Source organism: Leiobunum rupestre, chromosome 1 (genome assembly GCF_980474605.1).
Source record: "Leiobunum rupestre chromosome 1, qqLeiRupe1.1.hap1, whole genome shotgun sequence".
Lineage (NCBI taxonomy): Eukaryota > Metazoa > Arthropoda > Arachnida > Opiliones > Sclerosomatidae > Leiobunum > Leiobunum rupestre.
This window is the reverse complement of record NC_143384.1, coordinates 29,137,200-29,159,813: the sequence shown is the minus strand read 5'-3', so window position 1 is coordinate 29,159,813 and position 22,614 is coordinate 29,137,200. Positions and strand designations below refer to the sequence as shown.

Here is a 22,614-nt window from a genome sequence, read left to right as displayed (position 1 = left end):
TTATAAATTTTCACTTGATAGTTTTCAACAGTTTGCTAAATTGTCACTTGATAGTTTTCAACATTTTTTTATAAATTTTCACTTGACAGTTTTCAACATTTTTTTATAAATGTTCACTTGATAGTTTTCAACATTTTTTTATAAATTTTCACTTGATAGTTTTCAACATTTTGCTAAAGTGTCACTTGATAATTTTAATTTTTTTTTTATAAATTTTCACTTGATAGTTTTCAACATTTTTTTTATAAATTTTCACTTGATAGTTTTCAACATTTTTTTATAAATTTTCACTTGATAGTTTTCAACATTTTGCTAAAGTGTCACTTGATAATTTTAATTTTTTTTTTATAAATTTTCACTTGATAGTTTTCAACATTTTTTTTATAAATTTTCACTTGATAGTTTTCAACATTTTTTTATATAAATTTTCACTTGATAGTTTTCAACATTTTGCTAAATTTGCACTTGCTAGTTTTCAACATTTAGTTAAATTTTCACCTGATAGTATTCAACATTTTGCTAAATTTGCACTTGATAGTTTTCAACATTTCGGTAAATTTGCACTTGATAGTTTTCAACATTTCGGTAAATTTTCATTTGAAGGTTCTTTTCATGTGATATTTTTCAAAATTTGCAAAATTTTCCTTCAAAACTTTTTTTAATTAACTAGAGCTAGGCTTCTACCTATGGTACAACCTTAGGCCTAAGTCGTCCAATGCCTTTAGTTCGGGTGGCCGCTGGTTACAATGTGTAGGAGGGTGGTGGAAAGCGAGACAACAGCTCCCTACACTCACCATTACCCTTAATCTCAAGTTTTTACGGATAATATAAATAAATTACAATCTTTTAACTTCATTATTTTTTGTACTGTGGATAAATTTCGCGATATCGAAATCATGTCTAAAAATAATAATAATGACTTCGGCCTAAGGTATGTGTCTTGGGTATTAGCCTAGCTCATTATTATAATTATTATTAAATCTTGTAAACCGGTTTTATCAATAGAAAATCTTTGATTATTCCACTTTAATATCTCAAAAATCATTATGAAGTCTTGAAATATTTAAAATATGCTTCAAATGTCAAAGTCTAAATTTAAATATTGTACCAAAATAATTTTCATGCAATGTAAACCAAGTAGAGGTCAGGGACAGTTAATCATTATCCATGTTTAAATTGATTTTTTTCGGGAACAAAAATTAAACAAAGAAATTTACTGGTTAATATTTCGGAAAATGATTAAAAAACTGGTCTTATTCGTAAAATTTTAATTTTTATCGAAAAAAACGTCGTTTTTCCGATTAATTTTACAAATCTATCAAAACATTAATCCGATAATACAGAAATATAAATTACTTGATTAAAAAGTTTTACGAATAATTTTGAGAGCTTTATCTATTGAATAAAAGTTAACCATCCCCGACCTCTAAAACCAAGAATATATTAATTTTCAGTTAAGGATAATGACTATTTTGAAATGATATTTTTATCATGCTACAAGAGTAATAATAATAAATATAATATAAATATAACATAAATATAACATAAATATAACATAAATATAATATAGATATAATATAGATATAATATAAATATAAGATAAATATAATATAAATATAAGATAAATATAAAATATATATCACAAATATAACATATATATCATAAATATAACATATATATCATAAATATAACATATATATCATAAATATAACATGAATATAGCATGAATATATTATAAAATAACCAATATAACACCGATATAACACCGATCTAACACCGAAATAAAATCCAAATAACATCAAAATAATCCATCAGTGAAACTTCTTTATATCCACGTCCATATTGTTTACCTTCTATCGTCCCTTCTAGTAATTTTTCTTCACTCATCTATTCACGTAAGACGCCACTTGCTAACGCGAGCTTTTTCTACCAGGAAAAGCCTTAGTTTCATTTTTCGTATCATTCCTAAGTCGCTGTTAACGGCTAGTTCCGGACTCGGAGCCGAGAGGAAAATATTATGACGGCGTATCAATTAATATGCTCTAGACGGCTGTATTATTTGGCCACTGCTAAACAAAATTAGTTGGTTTTTTGGTCGACAGACTGCGCTAACTTATGGTCGTCGGCGCTGGCTGCCCTCTATCGGGTTTGAAAATATATTGACGTGGATTACTTGTGATCACAGCCGTGCGTTGGAATGCGTTGATCCCTCGTTTTGACGTTTGATTCTATATTTCACTCGATGTAAATATATATATTTACAGTGTGTGTAATTGAGCTATATTCCTAGTCTAAAAATTATTGATTTTTGCTGTCAGTCTTAAATGATTGATGAGAATTAATTTGGTCTATTTTTGATATACTGGCCCCTGTAGAAGTGTTCCGCACGCATAGCACTGGTGCTCAGGGAAAAGTAGCATCTCCTCCCCTAAAGTATTCTGTCTTAATTTACTGGATGTTATTAAAAACTAGAAAGGAACCACAAAATACACAATTAATATAAAATATTACTGGATTTGTTTAGAAGTGATCAGGGTATTAGTTATTAATAGTTATAAGGCAATTAATTACTAATAATTAGGAATTATTTATGTACTTATAATGACTTTTTTGTTTTAACTAGGAAAATTTTACATTTTTACTACTTATTTTTAAATTTTTATAGCTATTTATATTTTAAATATCTTCAGTTGATGATTTATGCTAATTTTTTATTTAATAAATCTAAATTTTAACTTGGTATTTATTGAAAATTTTCCTTGTTATTTTTTGGAAAATTGCACTTGATAATTTTTCGTAAAATGTAACTACATACGTTTTACATATTTTAACTTGATAATTGTTGCTTAAGTTTCACTTAATAATTATTGAAATTTTAACTTGATAATTATTGAAATTTTAACTTGATAATTATTGAAATTTTAACTTGATAATTATTGAAATTTTAACTTGATAATTATTGAAAATTTTCAATTGATAATTATGGAAATTTTAACTTGATAATTATGGAAATTTTCAATTGATAATTATGGAAATTTTAACTTGATAATTATTGAAATTTTAACTTGATAATTATTGAAAATTTTCAATTGATAATTATTGAAATTTTCAATTGATAATTATGGAAATTTTAACTTGATAATTATTGAAATTTTAACTTGATAATTATTGAAAATTTTTAATTGATAATTATTGAAAATTTTTAATTGATAATTATTGAAAATTTTTAATTGATAATTATTGAAAATTTTTAATTTATAATTATTGAAAATTTTCAATTGATAATTATTGAAAATTTTAAATGGATAATGACGCAAATATTCACTTTATAATTAAGGAAAATTCTAAACCGTCAATATTCGAAAATATTAAAATAGTTATTAAAATCGTTTAATAACTCTTTCAAAACCGTTAAATAAAGAACATTTTCAGGTCACCCTGTATTTCCTATATTGGTTTTTGTTTGAGGTTTCGCACGTCATTTCCAATTTCACCTAATTTCACGCCCATTGTCATAAAAAAAACTTCGGAACGCCTGCTCGAATGTCCAAACAACCATTGGGTATAAAAGCGAATTATCATTCAATAGTCAACAAAAGTATTTGTCTCAACGGTGGTCTCAGAAACCAGGAATTTTGGACGGGCATTGTTGACAAGTTTCTACTCGCAGCGCTGTCTAATACCGTCAGCCTGCCTTTGTCGCAATGTCATCTTGTAGTGGTTATTTAATAGAAATTAGCCAGCAAGACACGGACTTGGTTGGCGGGCTTCCTAATGGCTTTCAATGTCAATGACAGTTGACACGCGTCTACTCGGAAACCACCCACTCGCGTCACGCCATCGTCAACCCGAAGTGGCGCGCGCCTATTGTGTTAGTGTACGAGCGCACGCGTATTATTTTTGTCAAAGAGAATTTCGCAAATATCAATTTTATGTCGCCTTGATTAGCTGCGGAAATGGGTTTGGTCTTAGGGACCATGGTTTAAACCAAGTTATTTATAAAAACCGATGTCTTTTTTAATAATTTGGTTGTTTTAATTAACTAAAAATTATTCCCAAATGTTTGTACATTTTCTTACCGAAATGATGACCAATTTTCCTATATTTTCAATACCTTCAGATTCAACCCTTAGGTTTTCTCACGTAGTATATAGTTAAATTAATTTAAATTAATTTTTCACTCGAAGATCTATTTGGTCCGAGTTTCGCGTCTTTTTGTTTGCTCGAAGACCTATCGGTACGAGCTATTAGTAAGTTTTTAAATTTCTTCAAATTTGTTTAGGGTTTAGCTTTATTATCCCTTTTCATAATTAACTAATCTACTTATTCGCTAGTTTTATAATCATGTAGTATATTACCCGTCGTATATAATATCGTCGTGTACCCTTCTTCGTCCTATATTTAACTTTATTTAATCCACTGTTTTTCGATAAGCATCCTTATTTTTGCGTAGGATTTTTCTATATTTTCCTTTAATTAGCTTGAATTTTTTTTTGCATTTATACAAAAACAAAAATGAAACTAAAACTAAAACTTTGTTCTGGTCATGTGAGACTTGTAATAATACTCATATTAATTTTTAGTTGATTGGTAATATGTATGTTAAACAAAAGCGAAAATTAGATTAAAAGTAAAATAAAGAAGTGTTAAAAACCTGTTTTAAACGAAACAAACCTGGTTGAAACCAAATAAACCGGTTTTTGGGGTTTTTATTAAAAAACCGTGTTTTTTTCCAACCCTGTTAGGGACCTCGATATTCGTAACTGTTTATTTTGCTTTAGACGGTTTTTAAGATTTTCTCATATTTTTTTTAAGAAAATTATAAAACGCATGGTTTGAAAAATATTACTTTATTCGGGTGTACAAAACCAAAAATAAATATAGTTTCCGTTCCGAAGGTCTTTCTCGAAGAAACAGAATTCCATAATAATAAAAATAACAATAATATATTACGTAAAAAAAAATTCAATATAATTAAAACATTATAGAGTTTTAAAAATTAGAAATTAAAAGTTATCAATCATTAATTTTTTTTGGGAATAAACCCTGTAATTGTTTTAATTATTTAAATTATTATATTAATATTTATATTGTTTACATAAAATCTGGCCATTGATTTTTAATTTAAATATTTTAGTGATTTTTGAATTTTTTTTACTTCTGCTCGTACGTTTCTGTGTGATATTAAACGAGCACATCCAATTTTCCGAAACACGCATATTTGTCGTGAAATATTGTTCAAAAACCCAAATTTTTTGAGTTTCTTCCCATAGATTATATATGGAAAATCCTTAATAGAAAATCCATGATTTTGTTAAAAATCCAAAACCTCACACGCAAAAATAGCGAATGTTCGATCCGTTGTCAGAATACAAAAACTACTCCCTTTACAATCTTACCAGGACCTTTTCATAGGGAGGTCAGCGCACTTTCGGTTTATTTGCGGTACTCTTTCGTCATCACACTGTACCACTTAACATAAGAAATTACACAAAATATTTTTTAAGGTACCAATATAATTATTTTGCTTTCTGAATTAATTGAAATAATAAACTAATATTAAACCTAAATTATTTAAGATAATAATATTTGGTAATACAATAGAGGGCTCATAGTCAATATTCGCGCTGAAAAATCGTATTAGTTCGATTAGCGATCGTAAGATGGCGCGACTAGACAATAATATTTCCCTTTCCACATCACCAGAAGCATACTACACTTATGACGAACGGGTGGTAATTTGTATACTATAATTTTTACGCTGAAAAATCCTATTAGTTACACTGGTGAGCGCTAGATGGCGCGACTAGACCAAGTTATATTTCCCCATCGCGCACAACACCAGAAAAAGACTACGTTTGGGAAGAACCGGTGGTAAATCAGTCTACTGTAATTTTCCCACTTAAAAATCCAATTAAGTTTCATTATCGATCGTTAGATGGCGCGACTAGACAAAGTAATTTATCGCCTTACTGCACCACCAGAAGCAGACTACGCTTGTGACGAATGCTTGTATAATCTTTATACCTCTGTTGACCTCTCCATAAAGAGATCCTGATATATTGATATAAAAATATTATTTTTTAATATTTATGGAAAATGTATTTCTAAAAATGTCCGCTGAAATTGCGACACCCTGTACAACAATCCCGCCAAGGTACGAGCTTTTCCCCAAAGCATTGGTCACGGAATAATGTATGGAGTCAAATGACTCTCGAGGCAGACCACCTGGAATTCCCTCGCTCTGGCGAAGTAGTCCCAAGTAGGCCAATAAGGCAAAGTAATTTTGCGGTTCTGCACTAATGCGTTAAAGGTATTAGTTTCTTCAATTTGTATCGCCTCCACGACAGAAATCAATTGGACGTTTTCTGGCTGCCTTTCTTTCTTCCAGGCTCTGGACTAATTCCACGAGTAAAGCGCCTCGCGCATTCATGTATGCTTTTAAATTCGAAGTCTTAGCATTTTTTAAATTATTTCCCAAAAACATCTGTGATTTACAAACTTTATATGATTTACACTGATGTTTTATCAGTTCAATTGGTTATCAAAATGTTACTGTGATTTTCATTCGTTTATCACACTTTACTGCGAATTAATGTTTCTGTTATTTCCACTGGTTTATCACAACGCTACTGTGATTTACATTGGCTGGTCGCAATATTACTGTGATTTCAATTTATTTATCACAATGTTATGTAATTTCAATTTATTTATCACAATGTTACTGTAATTTCAATTTGTTTATCACAACTGTACTGTGATTTCCACTGGTTTATCTATATTCTACTGTGATTTTCATAGTTTTATCACACTTTATCGTGATTTAATGTTTCTGTGATTTCCACTGGTTTATCGCAATTCTACTGTGATTTTCATTTTTTTATCACACTCTATCGTGATCTAATGTTTCTGTGATGTCCACTGGTTTATCACAATTCCACTGTGATTTTCATTGGTTAGTCACAATTCTACTGTGATTTTCATTGGTTAATCACAATTCTACTGTGATTTTCATTGGTTTATCACACTTTATCGTGATTTAATGTTTCTGTGATGTCCACTGGTTTATCACAACGCTACTCTGATTTCCATTGGTTAATTATAATTTTACCCGGATTTCCATTGGTTTATCACAATGTTCCGGTTATTTCTATTGGTTTATCACAATATGTTTGTGATTTCCATTGGTTTATCACAGTTTTTGGTGATTTTCGTTGATTTCCTTAGGTTATTTCAGCTGCTATTTCAACACCGAATTACTCGAGCCGCGCGCGTTATATTATTATGAAATTGAGTAGTTTTCGAAGTTGGACCAACAAAGCAATTGAAGCAGTCGATTCGATCCTTTCACATCGCGTTTGCGTATTCTGGCTGGAATTTTGTACAAACAATTAAACGTAAATATTTCACTTTGCGGAGATATTCTCTTCCATTATATATTATTACTACGCGTACTCGAGCTTCGCCGAGGCTAAACGCGACACGGTTAATTTGAAAACACACATACGATTGTTTCGGTGGACTCCGTACCCTCTTTCCCGCCTTATCTCGCGCTGTCGGGTAATCGTGTGGTTCGCTTTAATTTCGTTTCGAAAATGCGTCTTTGAATCCTTCGGGGACTGATTCGCCCAAGACAAACAGCGGAATGAAATGCCAGGCTTATTTTGCAAGCCTCGGTCTTTGGTGGTGACTTCCCCTCTGCGAAAGTTAAATTTTATAACCAATGTCTTCCTTGTCTGCTTAAGGGTATACTTATAGGTTCGGAATATAAGATATTTAAAATATTTCGTAACGCTATGTTGCGGCGGTATTTTTTCAATCATGTTTGCAGTTTTAAGGGGCCTTTCGTACTAATTTCGCAGTTGTAAATTAGATTTGGTTTTGTTCGAATTTTAGCTTAGTACTTAGGATGGTATTTAGTTTTGGTTGTGTTTGTATTACCTTGATTAAGGCTGTAATTTCTTCTTGACTTTGGATATAATTGGTTTTCATCTGTACTTTGGATCGAATTGGTTTTCCTATGTACTTTGGATAGAATTGGTTTTCCTATGTACTTTGGATAGAATTGGTTTTCCTATGTACTTTGGATAGAATTGGTTTTCCTATGTACTTTGGATATAATTGGTTTTCCTATGTACTTTGGATAGAATTGGTTTTCCTATATACTTTGGATAGAATTGGTTTTCCTATGTACTTTGGATAGAATTGGTTTTCCTATGTACTTTGGATAGAATTGGTTTTCCTATGTACTTTGGATAGAATTGGTTTTCCTATGTACTTTGGATAGAATTGGTTTTCCTATGTACTTTGGATAGAATTGGTTTTCCTATGTACTTTGGATAGAATTGGTTTTCCTATATACTTTGGATAGAATTGGTTTTCCTATATACTTTGGATAGAATTGGTTTTCCTATGTACTTTGGATAGAATTGGTTTTCCTATATACTTTGGATAGAATTGGTTTTCCTATATACTTTGGATAGAATTGGTTTTCCTATATACTTTGGATAGAATTGGTTTTCCTATATACTTTGGATAGAATTGGTTTTCCTATGTACTTTGGATATAATTGGTTTTCCTATATACTTTGGATAGAATTGGTTTTCCTATATACTTTGGATAGAATTGGTTTTCCTATGTACTTTGGATATAATAGGTTTTCCTATGTACTTTGGATAGAATTGGTTTTCCTATGTACTTTAGATGGAATTGGTTTTCATCTGAACTTTGGATAGAATTGGTTTTCCTATGTACTTTAGATGGAATTGGTTTTTTTCTGAACTTCGGATTGAATTGGTTTTCATCTGAACTTCGGATCGAATTGGTTTTCATCTGAACTTCGGATCGAATTGGTTTTTATCTGATCTTCGGATCGAATTGGTTTCATCTGGACTTTGGATCGAATTGGTTTTCATCTGAACTTCGGATTGAATTGGTTTTCATCTGAACTTTGGGTCGAATTGGTTTTCATGTAAACTCTCAGGTGAAGAATTTGAAAAATTATGAAGTGAAGCATTTTGGAAAATTATTACCTTTGCCTGAATATTTGAGAATCCTGGTTACATCTGGACTTATGTCTTGACTTGAATTATTATTAATATCCACATCTTATTCGAACGATGCTTTTCCTTTTTCGGTTTTGAACAGGATTTAAATTCGTGCTTCTACTAGACTAACAAGGAGAGTACCCGAGGTGTTAATTGCCGGTTTTGTTCAAAGTCGGGCGTAATGTAGACCTATATGAGATATGAAGTTTCCCAAAAGGAGACGTTGCACTACGCATTCGTTTTGCTATAGCAACATAAAATGTTTTTGATCACTTAAAACAATAAAATCTCCATTTAAAAAAGCATGGGATTTTCTTGGTTTCACAGGGTCCTAGCTACGAAAATTTTGAAAAATTTTGAAAATCACGAAATGTGTAATTTGGACCACATTTAGGTAAATTTCATCAAGTTTGGGTAAATTGAAACATTTTTAGGGTAAATTTGTAACAAATTTTGGGTAAAATAAGGGAAAAATCTTATTTTGGTTTTAAGTGGTGAAAAGCATTTTCGTTTGCCATGGCAAATCGAGTGGGTAGTGCAACGTCTACTTTTGGGAAATTTCATATCTCATATAGGTCCACATTACGGCCGACTTTGAACTAAATCGGCAATAAACACCTCGGGTACTCTCCTTGTAAGTATCTCAATTCCTTTTAAATCGAGCTCGATTAGATATCGCAATATTATTTTCGTTTTGTAATTTTTTCATTTTGAAAATTTCATCAACTCTTTTAGAAAATGATCAACTCGCAATTTCCTCGTAAATTGCCTTCACTAAGAAAATGTCCTTTTGGCGATGTTCAAATCTCATCAAGAAAGGCGTCGCAAACAAGGGCTCCTTTTGGCCCGAAAATCCAAGACGACGTTCTTGTTTGCTTCCTTCAAAATATATTACTAGCTAATTCTTTCTGAATGGAGCGGTTTTCTCACTTTCTTCTTCAATATTAAAATTTCAACGACGATGAGATGAACGCCTGAGGCGTCTTGACTTTGAACGTCCTGTGTACTTTGTAGCGAATTATCTCCCGGGGAAAATATTAAACATCATTTAGCCGTTTTTAATCAGTTAAAAAGTTTCTCGATGATAATGTCCCCTGTTTTGTAGCACAGGGTTTATTTTTACGGGAGGATTTTATTTTATTGGGCCTTTTCTTAAAATTAATAACCTATTTTATTTTGGGCAATGGATTCTGCTTACATTAATTGGTTCTTAAGTTTAGGTTCATAATATTTCGTGTTATACAGTGCAGGATTTAAATGTTTTTTTTTAAACCAAATGTCTTTTGATTCTTTAACTTTGTTAATATTTTTTTGCTAGTTTTGTAAGTCGGAAGATTTTCCGGATAATGATGGAGGCCTTTTTTCGAGACCTTTTTTCCGGAAAACTTTCCGTATTTTTCCGAAAAAAATAAATAACGTTTTCATTCCATGATTTGTTTAATATTGGTTGCAAATTTAAATTAAGCGGAATTTTCGCCTCATTTTTCTGAATCTAAAAGTAAAACTAAACCTCTAGACTAGTTTAAACTGATTAACAATGTAACACTATTAGTGTTTTGTAGTATGTTTACTGTTATTAGACATTTTATATCGATAAAAAGTTAAAAACATGTAGAACCCTTAAAAAGTAATTTATGTTTCAATTTCTTTTTCCGCAATTCGCAAAATTTTCCGCATTTTATTTTTCCGTAAAATTAAAAACTCAAAAGGATTCGTAATTATTTGTTAATCATCTTACCAAAACACGGCGAAACTAAAACTGAACCGTCTACTTGGCCAAAATGTCTGTACAAAATCGAAATTCAAACTAAATTTACAAATAAACAGTTTAAATCGATACTGACTTTCTATAGTTGCTTATTAAGACTAAGAGTTGGATCAAGGCTAATAATAAAATTTACTAGGCACAGAGAAAGAATCTAAGGTTTCATATTTTTTACGAAGATATTAAAGAGAGAGTTAGTGTACATGTATGTACAAAACTATATTTTAATTTGTAACCTTTTTTCATTGTCTTCCTATAAATTCCTTAAAAATTGTTATTGATATAGATGGCTAATCGAAAACTGCAAAGTAAGAAAGCATTTCGTAAAATATTTCGCCAGTTTTAAGCCAAAACAATTTCAACCGTTGGTCACTTATAAACCAATTCACTTTAGAAGTATTTGAAACCCACTATTTTTCTTAAAATTTAATAGAGATTATCCTATATTTTCCCAAAATATCTCCTATAAAATCCTATTAATCGACTACAAATTTCCTATTTTTCCGATAAGATTTTTGAGTTTTTCTGTGGTCACCCTGTTTTTCTCAAAACGTTTATTAGAACTCAAGGGGGAATTTCGTTGTCAAAGATCGTAAAATATTTTAGAGACATTTTTGGCCGTTAGACGGCAGACTAAACGTTGTTGGGAATCCGCGATTATTCGTGTTAATAGAGAGAAAAAAATACACTATCGCAATATAAACAAAATTCTCGTTAGATAAATTTTTTTATAATCATTATTTTGATTGAACAATAATAATATTTATATTTGCAATGAGTTATTTTCTTCTTTCATCAACCAAATAGCAATCTTGCAAATGCATTCCACAAATTTTTGACCGATAAAATAATCATTTTATTGTTTTACCTCTTCTTAAAAGATGGTTCTATTTCCGGATTTTATGGAAAATAGATCGATTAAGTTTCTTTATTTTTGAACAATCAATACTTTAGATAATTCTTGGTTTTGCGTCTTTACAATTATTTAAATAAAAAAATCTGCGATATTTTCCTTAAGAATTTACAAAAAATAATTATTATAATTATTATTATAATTAGAAAACATTATTAAATTTCCTAACGTTTCTGGGTTAAACAATAATAATAAATTTGTTTGTAACTATTTTAAATATTTCGCCAAATCTGTGACATAACGATAATATTTTATTCAACCAACGAAATATAGTTACAATTGCACAAAGTAAAGCAAATTTAAAACAATAAACTATTTCGACCGAAACAAAATACAATCACGATCAGTAAAACATTACTTAATTTGATAACGCTTTCGGCTATCATAAATTTCAAATTTGTGGAGCTGAAAAACCCGGATGGTTTGATTTAAATCAATTCGTTTGTAACTATTTTTATATATTTTGCCAAATCTGCAAGTACGATGACAGAACGATAATATTTTATTCAAACAACGAAATATAGTTAAAATTGTACAAAAAATAAAGCAAATTTAAAACATTAAACTATTTCGACCGAAACCAAAAAACAATATACTACTTTACAATCCAATCACGATCAGTAAAACATTATTATATTTGGTAACGTTTTCAGGTTTCATAAATTACAAATTTGTGGAGCTGAAAAACCCGGATGGTTTGAACTTAGACCAAGATACACAGGGACGTCGCACGGTAGATATTTCGCACCCGAAGCTTCGTTGCGGCTGCTTATTTTCTATTTATCTCGCGCTGTGTCGCTAGTAGCGAAGGTGAGTCAATTTTTATTGGGTATTTGTGTCACGTGCACAGCCCTACGATCTGTCAGCACGTGGCCTGCAACAGCGTGGCTCCAAAAAACGAAATTTCTGGTATGTTTTTTAATATTTGTGTCTCTAAAATATTAAAAAAATATAAAATAATTTAAAAATATGTAACTCTTAGCTGACTAATTTTTTTTCAAGTTCTTTAAAAAACTTTATTTTTATATCTCATGGATGGCGCCTATTGACTATCTGTATCACCTAACCCCCCTCTCCCTACCGCAGCCGCAACAAAGCCCCGCTGAAAAATAAAGCGTTGGGTATGCTACGAGCGAGACGTCCTTGTGTTTCTTGGTCTAAGGTTGAATCATTTGCAAATTGGTCAATAACGTAAATTACAGAAATTTTAAACAATATTTTTACATGGGATATATAATTTGGGTTAAAGTCCACAAAATATAATATAATAAAGTCTAAATATAATACTCTACAATGGCTCTCTGACAACGTTATCATTTGGCTATTTTGAATTTTAGCTTCCTTCACCATTAATAGATGGCACCACGCTCTCCACTAAAGACGCTTTTTTTGAATAATCGGAAAGATTCATGGCCAATTTTTATATATTTTGCCAAATTTGCAAAACGATAATTTCTAACCAACGAAATATAGTTAAATTTGAATAAAAAATAAAGAAAATTTAAAACAATAAACTATTTCGACCGAATCAAAAAAAAATATTCCGCTTTACAATCCAATCACGATCAAATCTGCATTCCGGACTCGAGCCACTGTCTCGAGGTTTCCCGAATAAACCCCTCTCACCCGAAAGAGAGCTTGTCTCCCCAAAAAAGGCGGATTCCTTTTGGAAAGAATACATTAGTACCCCCATCATAGACAAAAAAAAGAAGATTGGCGAAACTAGGAGAAGAGTAGATGAAGAGGATCGAGGCTGCGGCGCCGAAAGGGTAGTTAAAAAGGAAATAAGGGAAAAGGGCTGAATCGATAGGGCCGCTTGTCACCTGGCCGGAGTGACAGTCGCTGTCGATTGGGGCTCATCATCCCGAGGGGGCAGCCGCCCCACCCCACTACGCCTCACCTCAATTACCCCCGGGTTCCTCGTTGACTCGAATCCCGAGAAAATGCCCACCCTTTTTTATATATGGGGCAGCCGAGGCTTAAGAGGTACCGTTCACCCGCAAAAAGAGAGCGAATGGGTACGGTTTGTACGGTCAAATGTTGTCCTCTTCAAGAGAACGCGTTACAACGTAAAAGAGGTAATCCTTGTCGTCTGCTAGTTTCGTTGGAGGCTGGTGCTTTTGTTTATTCCGGCATTGTTTGAAAGGAGTCTTTTATTGGCCGTGCTTTGAAAAGTTTGTTCGCTTTATTTCGGTTCTATTGTTTTAAAGAACAACTTTTCCGCCGTTGTTTCGCGGGCCGCACTTGTACTGGTTTACCGGAGATTAGCTATTATCAGAAGTGTATTATATCTCTCTGACGAGAAGAAGTATACATTCGCTTTTCTTACCACAGGGTTGGCAAAAAACCGGCTTTTTTAAAAATTGATAAATCCAGTCTGGTTAAATCCGGCTGTAACCGGTGGTTTAAACCGGTTAAAACTATTAATAAAAAATGATCAAATTGCTTAAATCAAGCCCTCATTGCTCAAATTTCCCGATTTAAAAATGACGTTTTTGCGCGTGACAGTACCTTTACATTGTGAGGTATAGCAGACTTATTTACCCGCTTTTATACCCTAACATGGCAGCGTATTTTCACGCGCCAAATTAATATTAAGATACCCTAATTGCTTATATGCTAGCTCTCATTACTCGCGACAAAAAGTGAAGGTTAAGTTTTGTTAATGTTTCTAATTAATTTCTCAATTTTTTTATAAAAAAAAGTGGTCTTAACCATGGATTTTATTTTGTGGTTAAATCCGGCTTAAGCCAGGGTGGTTTACCCTGTCTTACCACCTTGTATAGGTCTTGCCTCTGTGGTTGCCTGCAAACTTTGTGTTGCGTAATAAATATATTAATAATAATTAGTATTAAATTATATAATTATATAATTGGTTAACAGAATCAAACTAGTCGAAAATAAATACACAGAATATTCATAAAAATTTTATTTTAACAAAAACTATCTTTATTAATGTAATCTTTAACTACCTCATTCATATCAATTTTATCTTGATACGCGTGTAGTATACAGAGTAGTGTTGTAAGTTGGAAAATTTTCAGTATTTTTACGAAAAAAAGTTTTCCTTCCATGATTAGTTGTTAGCAAATTTAAATCAAGCGGCATTTTCGCCTCATTTTTCCAAATCTAAAAGCAAAACTAAACCTCTAGACTAGTTTAAACTGATTAACAATGTAACACTATTAATGTTTTGTAGTATGTTTACTGATATTAGTCATTTTAAATCGATAAAAAGTTAAAATAAATAAAAACCCTTAAAAAGTAATTTAAACATTTTTTTATTACATAATTAAGATATTCATAAAAAATGTTTTTAAACTAACGCAATAATTCGTATCCCTTTTTAATAATTAAATTATCTGTTAGCGTAAGGATAGAACAATTAAAACTGTTTAATAGTAATGAATTAATTATAATCTAGTAAATCGAAAGGTAAAGCAATATTAAAAATTAAAGAATCAGTGTAACGTAAAAATACTCGTGGATTCTTATTAAGTACTGAGTCATATTTGGAAATTTATTCAAAATTCAGGTATCTCAACTCGCTTAAGCTTCGCTCTCAAGCAGCGAAATAAGGGTTACCCATGTACAAGCATAAAGCGCTCGCAATTGCAAACAAAAAATGATGCCATTGTAGTTTTTTAAGATCGTGCTTAAGTGGGGGCTGGCTCTAAAAAGCGTGCCGTTAAAACTTGCATTCTTTGCAAACTGAAAAAGCGAAAGCGCACAATGGCCCGAGATTCGCCGCAGTCACGATACAGGGCTTTTACAATTATCCTCCCAACCTTCCAATAATACTACCAAATGAATTGTCAAAACTGCCAAATGTTTTACCGGTTAATATGGATTTTAATCCCAAGTTTCCATTAATTCTTCAACCTTGGGTAAAATGTACTATTGAATTGCTTGAAGTGTAGGGAGTTGTTGACTCGTGTGGCATGACGGCTTGCCAGAACCCTCCACAGCAGTGTAACCCAGCCCCTTGAATTAATGGCTTTAAAAGTCGCTTGATGACTAGTGGTGCCTAGCTAATTATCATATTTATTTATTTTTGGTTTTCAACGTGAATTACCTTAATGTTGATGTTGGTTTATAGACATTCAAAAGAAGTTAATTTGTTGTATATTAATTGTTTAAATGATTTTTCTGAGATTTGAATTTATTTTGACATAAACGAAACTGCTGAAATGATCATGAAATTAAAAATTGTTAAACACATTTGAATTGTTGAAAATGGCCCACTCGAGAGTGATCCAGATATCGAGCGTTGTCGAAAATGGTTCACTCGAGGGTGATCCAGATATCGAGCGTTGTCGAAAATGGCCCACTCGAGAGTGATCCAGATATCGAGCGTTGTCGAAAATGGTTCACTCGAGGGTGATCCAGATATCGAGCGTTGTCGAAAATGGTTCACTCGAGGGTGATCCAGATATCGAGCGTTGTCGAAAATGGTTCACTCGAGGGTGATCCAGATATCGAGCGTTGTCGAAAATGGTTCACTCGAGGGTGATCCAGATATCGAGCGTTGTCGAAAATGGTTCACTCGAGGGTGATCCAGATATCGAGCGTTGTCGAAAATGGTTCACTCGAGGGTGATCCAGATATCGAGCGTTGTCGAAAATGGTTCACTCGAGGGTGATCCAGATATCGAGCGTTGTCGAAAATGGTTAACTCGAGGGTGATCCAGATATCGAGCGTTGTCGAAAATGGTTAACTCGAGGGTGATCCAGATATCGAGCGTTGTCGAAAATGGTTCACTCGAGGGTGATCCAGATATCGAGCGTTGTCGAAAATGGTTCACTCGAGGGTGATCCAGATATCGAGCGTTGTCGAAAATGGTTCACTCGAGGGTGATCCAGATATCGAGCGTTGTCGAAAATGGTTCACTCGAGGGTGATCCAGATATCGAGCGTTGTCGAAAATGGTTCACTCGAGGGTGATCCAGATATCGAGCGTTGTCGAAAATGGTTCACTCGAGGGTGATCCAGATATCGAGCGTTGTCGAAAATGGTTCACTCGAGGGTGATCCAGATATCGAGCGTTGTCGAAAATGGTTCACTCGAGGGTGATCCAGATATCGAGCGTTGTCGAAAATGGTTCACTCGAGGGTGATCCAGATATCGAGCGTTGTCGAAAATGGTTCACTCGAGGGTGATCCAGATATCGAGCGTTGTCGAAAATGGTTCACTCGAGGGTGATCCAGATATCGAGCGTTGTCGAAAATGGTTAACTCGAGGGTGATCCAGATATCGAGCGTTGTCGAAAATGGTTCACTCGAGGGTGATCCAGATATCGAGCGTTGTCGAAAATGGTTCACTCGAGGGTGATCCAGATATCGAGCGTTGTCGAAAATGGTTAACTCGAGGGTGATCCAGATATCGAGCGTTGTCGAAAATGGTTCACTCGAGGGTGATCCAGATATCGAGCGTTGTCGAAAATGGTTCACTTGAGGGTGATCCAGATATCGAGCGTTGTCGAAAATGGTTCACTCGAGGGTGATCCAGATATCGAGCGTTGTCGAAAATGGTTCACTCGAGGGTGATCCAGATATCGAGCGTTGTCGAAAATGGTTCACTCGAGGGTGATCCAGATATCGAGCGTTGTCGAAAATGGTTCACTCGAGGGTGATCCAGATATCGAGCGTTGTCGAAAATGGTTCACTCGAGGGTGATCCAGATATCGAGCGTTGTCGAAAATGGTTCACTCGAGGGTGATCCAGATATCGAGCGTTGTCGAAAATGGTTCACTCGAGGGTGATCCAGATATCGAGCGTTGTCGAAAATGGTTCACTCGAGGGTGATCCAGATATCGAGCGTTGTCGAAAATGGTTCACTCGAGGGTGATCCAGATATCGAGCGTTGTCGAAAATGGTTCACTCGAGGGTGATCCAGATATCGAGCGTTGTCGAAAATGGTTCACTCGAGGGTGATCCAGATATCGAGCGTTGTCGAAAATGGTTCACTCGAGGGTGATCCAGATATCGAGCGTTGTCGAAAATGGTTCACTCGAGGGTGATCCAGATATCGAGCGTTGTCGAAAATGGTTCACTCGAGGGTGATCCAGATATCGAGCGTTGTCGAAAATGGTTCACTCGAGGGTGATCCAGATATCGAGCGTTGTCGAAAATGGTTCACTCGAGGGTGATCCAGATATCGAGCGTTGTCGAAAATGGTTCACTCGAGGGTGATCCAGATATCGAGCGTTGTCGAAAATGGTTCACTCGAGGGTGATCCAGATATCGAGCGTTGTCGAAAATGGTTCACTCGAGGGTGATCCAGATATCGAGCGTTGTCGAAAATGGTTCACTCGAGGGTGATCCAGATATCGAGCGTTGTCGAAAATGGTTCACTCGAGGGTGATCCAGATATCGAGCGTTGTCAAAAATGGTTCACTCGAGGGTGATCCAGATATCGAGCGTTGTCGAAAATGGTTCACTCGAGGGTGATCCAGATATCGAGCGTTGTCGAAAATGGTTCACTCGAGGGTGATCCAGATATCGAGCGTTGTCGAAAATGGTTCACTCGAGGGTGATCCAGATATCGAGCGTTGTCGAAAATGGTTCACTCGAGGGTGATCCAGATATCGAGCGTTGTCGAAAATGGTTCACTCGAGGGTGATCCAGATATCGAGCGTTGTCGAAAATGGTTCACTCGAGGGTGATCCAGATATCGAGCGTTGTCGAAAATGGTTCACTCGAGGGTGATCCAGATATCGAGCGTTGTCGAAAATGGTTCACTCGAGGGTGATCCAGATATCGAGCGTTGTCGAAAATGGTTCACTCGAGGGTGATCCAGATATCGAGCGTTGTCGAAAATGGTTCACTCGAGGGTGATCCAGATATCGAGCGTTGTCGAAAATGGTTCACTCGAGGGTGATCCAGATATCGAGCGTTGTCAAAAATGGTTCACTCGAGGGTGATCCAGATATCGAGCGTTGTCGAAAATGGTTCACTCGAGGGTGATCCAGATATCGAGCGTTGTCGAAAATGGTTCACTCGAGGGTGATCCAGATATCGAGCGTTGTCGAAAATGGTTCACTCGAGGGTGATCCAGATATCGAGCGTTGTCGAAAATGGTTCACTCGAGGGTGATCCAGATATCGAGCGTTGTCGAAAATGGTTCACTCGAGGGTGATCCAGATATCGAGCGTTGTCGAAAATGGTTCACTCGAGGGTGATCCAGATATCGAGCGTTGTCGAAAATGGTTCACTCGAGGGTGATCCAGAAATCGAGCGTTGTCGAAAAAGGCCCATTCGACCACTCCTAGGAATAAATAATAAACAATAGGCAGCTTAAGCCCTGGAGTAAGAAGAATTAAAACCACGGTAACATTGGACCCATAAACCCAGTTTGATTCGTTTCGAAAACCAGTTTTGACCAATTACCATAAAAATTGTTTTCAAACCGTAGTTTTTATTTAGATTTAGGGAAAATGACTGCCCGCGCTTATCGTGGTCTAAGTTGACCCCGGCACGAGAGGGGGCAACGAAAAACGACACCGGCGTAGGCTGCAACTTTTTATAAAGCCGATGAGATGCCGAACTGTTTTGATTTGGTTTTATTTGAAAGTCGCTTACTGCTAGAGCGTGATAAAAATAAATAAATACATTCTAAAACCATACGTTATAGTCTACTTATTGGATAGCGTGCGCTTAATATCTCTATTGTATCCAAGGGCTGGTCGAAAAAGCCACGAAAGATAAGCGAAGTGAAGAAAAAATCATTAAAATTCAGAAGGAGGAGGTGAATTTGTCGTGTTGAGTTGCGGCCCGTTTTGCTGGCGTATGATTTATCGATAAGTACTTAAAGGCAGCTCGCTTTTGCAGATCTATCTCCGATATCGGGCTGCTTATTTTGCGGTCTGCTCCGAGGTCCGCTTCGCTCTTATATTTAAAGGACGCCCCCCCCCCGCATTATTGGCCCTTCGTGCGGGGCCCTCCACCGCCGACCTCTCCATTTCGTGCTCTTCGGGCCCCGCCCCCTTCCACGGGCCCGATCTATGAAGAGGAACGAAAGTTTCTCTCGGTTTGCTTGATTGGATGCATGTTCGCTGCCATTCCACAGACGAGCATTTTTTCTTATTGGATTTCGGGATGGGGAAACGTAAACTGGCGTTGCACCAAGCGTGTCTGTTCGATTAATAACCCGGTTTAGATGTGGTCGATTAACGGTACTTGGAAACGTTTCCTTGGGACAATACCATTTATCGTACATCTCGCGAATTCTACTCTTTACCTTTGATTTATATGTTCTGATATTCGACTAAACCTAATTTATTCGACTATGCGTCCTGTTATAACGAGTCGTTATTACAGGACGCATAGTCGAGTAACGCTATATTATGGGATGGCATTAAACCTTGTTGACCATATAGATCCTGTTATTTTATTTAGGATGTAACCCTGCTCAAATATTCCTGATCATGAAGTTCACGTTCCGATATCGAATCGAAAATCCTTTAAATGCTTTGTCAAAACAGGAAATGTTTAAGAAAGAACTCGTAAATATTTGGGAAAGAATTCGGAAATATTTGGGAAAGAATTCGGAAATATTTGGGGAAGAATTCGGAAATATTTGGGGAAGAATTCGGAAATATTTGGGGAAGAATTCGGAAATATTTGGGGAAGAATTCGAAAATATTTTGGAAAGAATTCGAAAATATTTTGGAAAGAATTCGAAAATATTTTGGAAAGAATTCGAAAATATTTTGGAAAGAATTCGAAAATATTTTGGAAATAATTCGAAAATATTTTGGAAAGAATTCGGAAATATTTTGGAACAAAATATAGTTTTAATTTGAATATGGATAAACTCTATTAGAAAATAAAAAAACCGTTACAACAAATATCGACATGACGGACCTATCGGTCTCATAGACGTTCGCGTATACGTTCCCGTTGTTTCGTTCGATCTTAACCTCGTACCAACACACTGCAAAACACAGTTCCAAATTGAATCTAGGTGCAGTCACTGAGCGTTTGGCGTCGCAACGTATAATTTGCGAATTCGCGGATCGGACTCTTCTCAATTTCAACGGCCGTCAATACTGGAAGTAAATATTTTGAAAGCGGCAGAATTTATCTCCAGAGAAATATCTAGAAATCGTAGAAAACCTATTATTTCTTCTGTTTGTTCATATCTCCATATTGCGGAATCGTCTCTGCTCAACGGACACTATTTGCCAATAAAAATCCAATTACCAGCCTACCTTTTTTCTATCATCTCTGTTTGAATTAATATCGATTCCAACTCCTCGCGCCCGGATCCATACGGACCCGGAGATAGAGATAAGATTATCCATTTAAATATTGAGAACCTCGAAATTAGATTTTTTTTAGTGGGTTTAAATTATGGAAATCCATGTTGATATGAGCTAAATTGGTGGTTTGCTATCATGTATATGTTGATAGGGCTTAAATTTATAATTGTTTCGGGTTTTCCATACCGAGGCTTAATAAGTTATCCAACTAAATCTAAATTATTTACTCTGTTAAAGCCTTTTTCCCTAAAAAAGCTTAATTATTTATCTTACTTATTTTCCTTATGAAAGCTTAATTGTATATTTCACTAAAGCTAAATTTTACACCACTTAAGCTATATTTAGTCTTACTTTAATATTTACTATGTACTATATATTGTACCCTCCTTAAGCTATATTTAACCCTACTAAAGTTGTATTTTACCCAATTAAAGCTAAATTTTACCCTCCTTAAGCTAAATTTAACCCTACTAAAGTTATAATTTACCCAATTTAAGCTAAATTTTACCCTCCTTAAGCTATATTTAACCCTACTAACGTTATATTTTACCGAATTTAAGCAAAATTTTACCCTACTTAAGTTATATTTAACACCTTCTTAAGCTTTATTTAGTATTACTTTAATATATACTATATACTGTATTTTACCCTCCTTAAGCTATATTTAACCCCTCTTAAGCCCCATTTTCATGCTCGCTGGTAGTGGATAAAACTCGTCAAAATTTGCTTCCGCCACTCGCAAGCGTGAAAATAAAGCTAAAATATCTGCTTGAAACAGATCGACGCGGAAAGTGATAAAGTGTATAGCTGAAGCGGATTTTGTCGATTTTTACCCGCTACCAGCGAGCATGAAAATGGGGCTTTAAGCTATATTTAGTATTACTTTAATATATACTATATACTATATATTTTACCCTCCTTAAGCTATATTTAGTATTACTTTAATATATACTATATACTATATATTTTACCCTCCTTAAGCTATATTTAACCCTACTAAAGTTATAATTTACCCAATTTAAGCTAGATTTTACCCTACTTAAGCTATATTTAACCCCTCTTAAGCTATATTTAGTATTACTTTAATATATACTATATACTATATATTTTACCCTCCTTAAGCTATATTTAACCCTACTAAAGTTATAATTTACCCTATTTAAGCTATATTTAACCCTACTAAAGCTATATTTAAACCTATTAAAGTTATATTTCACTCTATTTAAGCTAAATTTGACCCTTCTTTATCTAAATTTTACCCAAATTTAGCTATTTTTAACCCTACTTAAGCTACATTTACTTCTTTGTAAGCTATATTTAACCCCACATAAGCCAATTTGACCCTATTAAAACTAAGGTCTTATTTTCCCTACCAAGGCGTTATTACTTATCTACCAATGGTAAATTATCCCCCTATTTAGGCCTCATATCCTCTACCTTAGATAAATTATTCAATTATTTTCCGTACGAAAGTTCAACTAATTCTCCTACTAAAGCTAAATTTTACCCTAATAAAGCTTTATTATTTCGTCTACTAATGTTTCATTGTGCCTTTCCATTAAGGCTCAATTAAGTCCGCCCGTAGCTTCGTCATTTTAAGCTTTTAAGTTTTCATTGTGCCTTTCCAT

At 34.3% G+C, this 22,614-nt stretch overlaps 1 protein-coding gene across 3 annotated transcripts in view; it reads left to right on the top strand.

The window, feature by feature from the left end:
• LOC149962067 (cadherin-like and PC-esterase domain-containing protein 1) overlaps positions 1 to 22,614 on the top strand; it is a 221,906-nt gene that overhangs the window by 105,111 nt on the left and 94,181 nt on the right. The window lies entirely within an intron of this gene.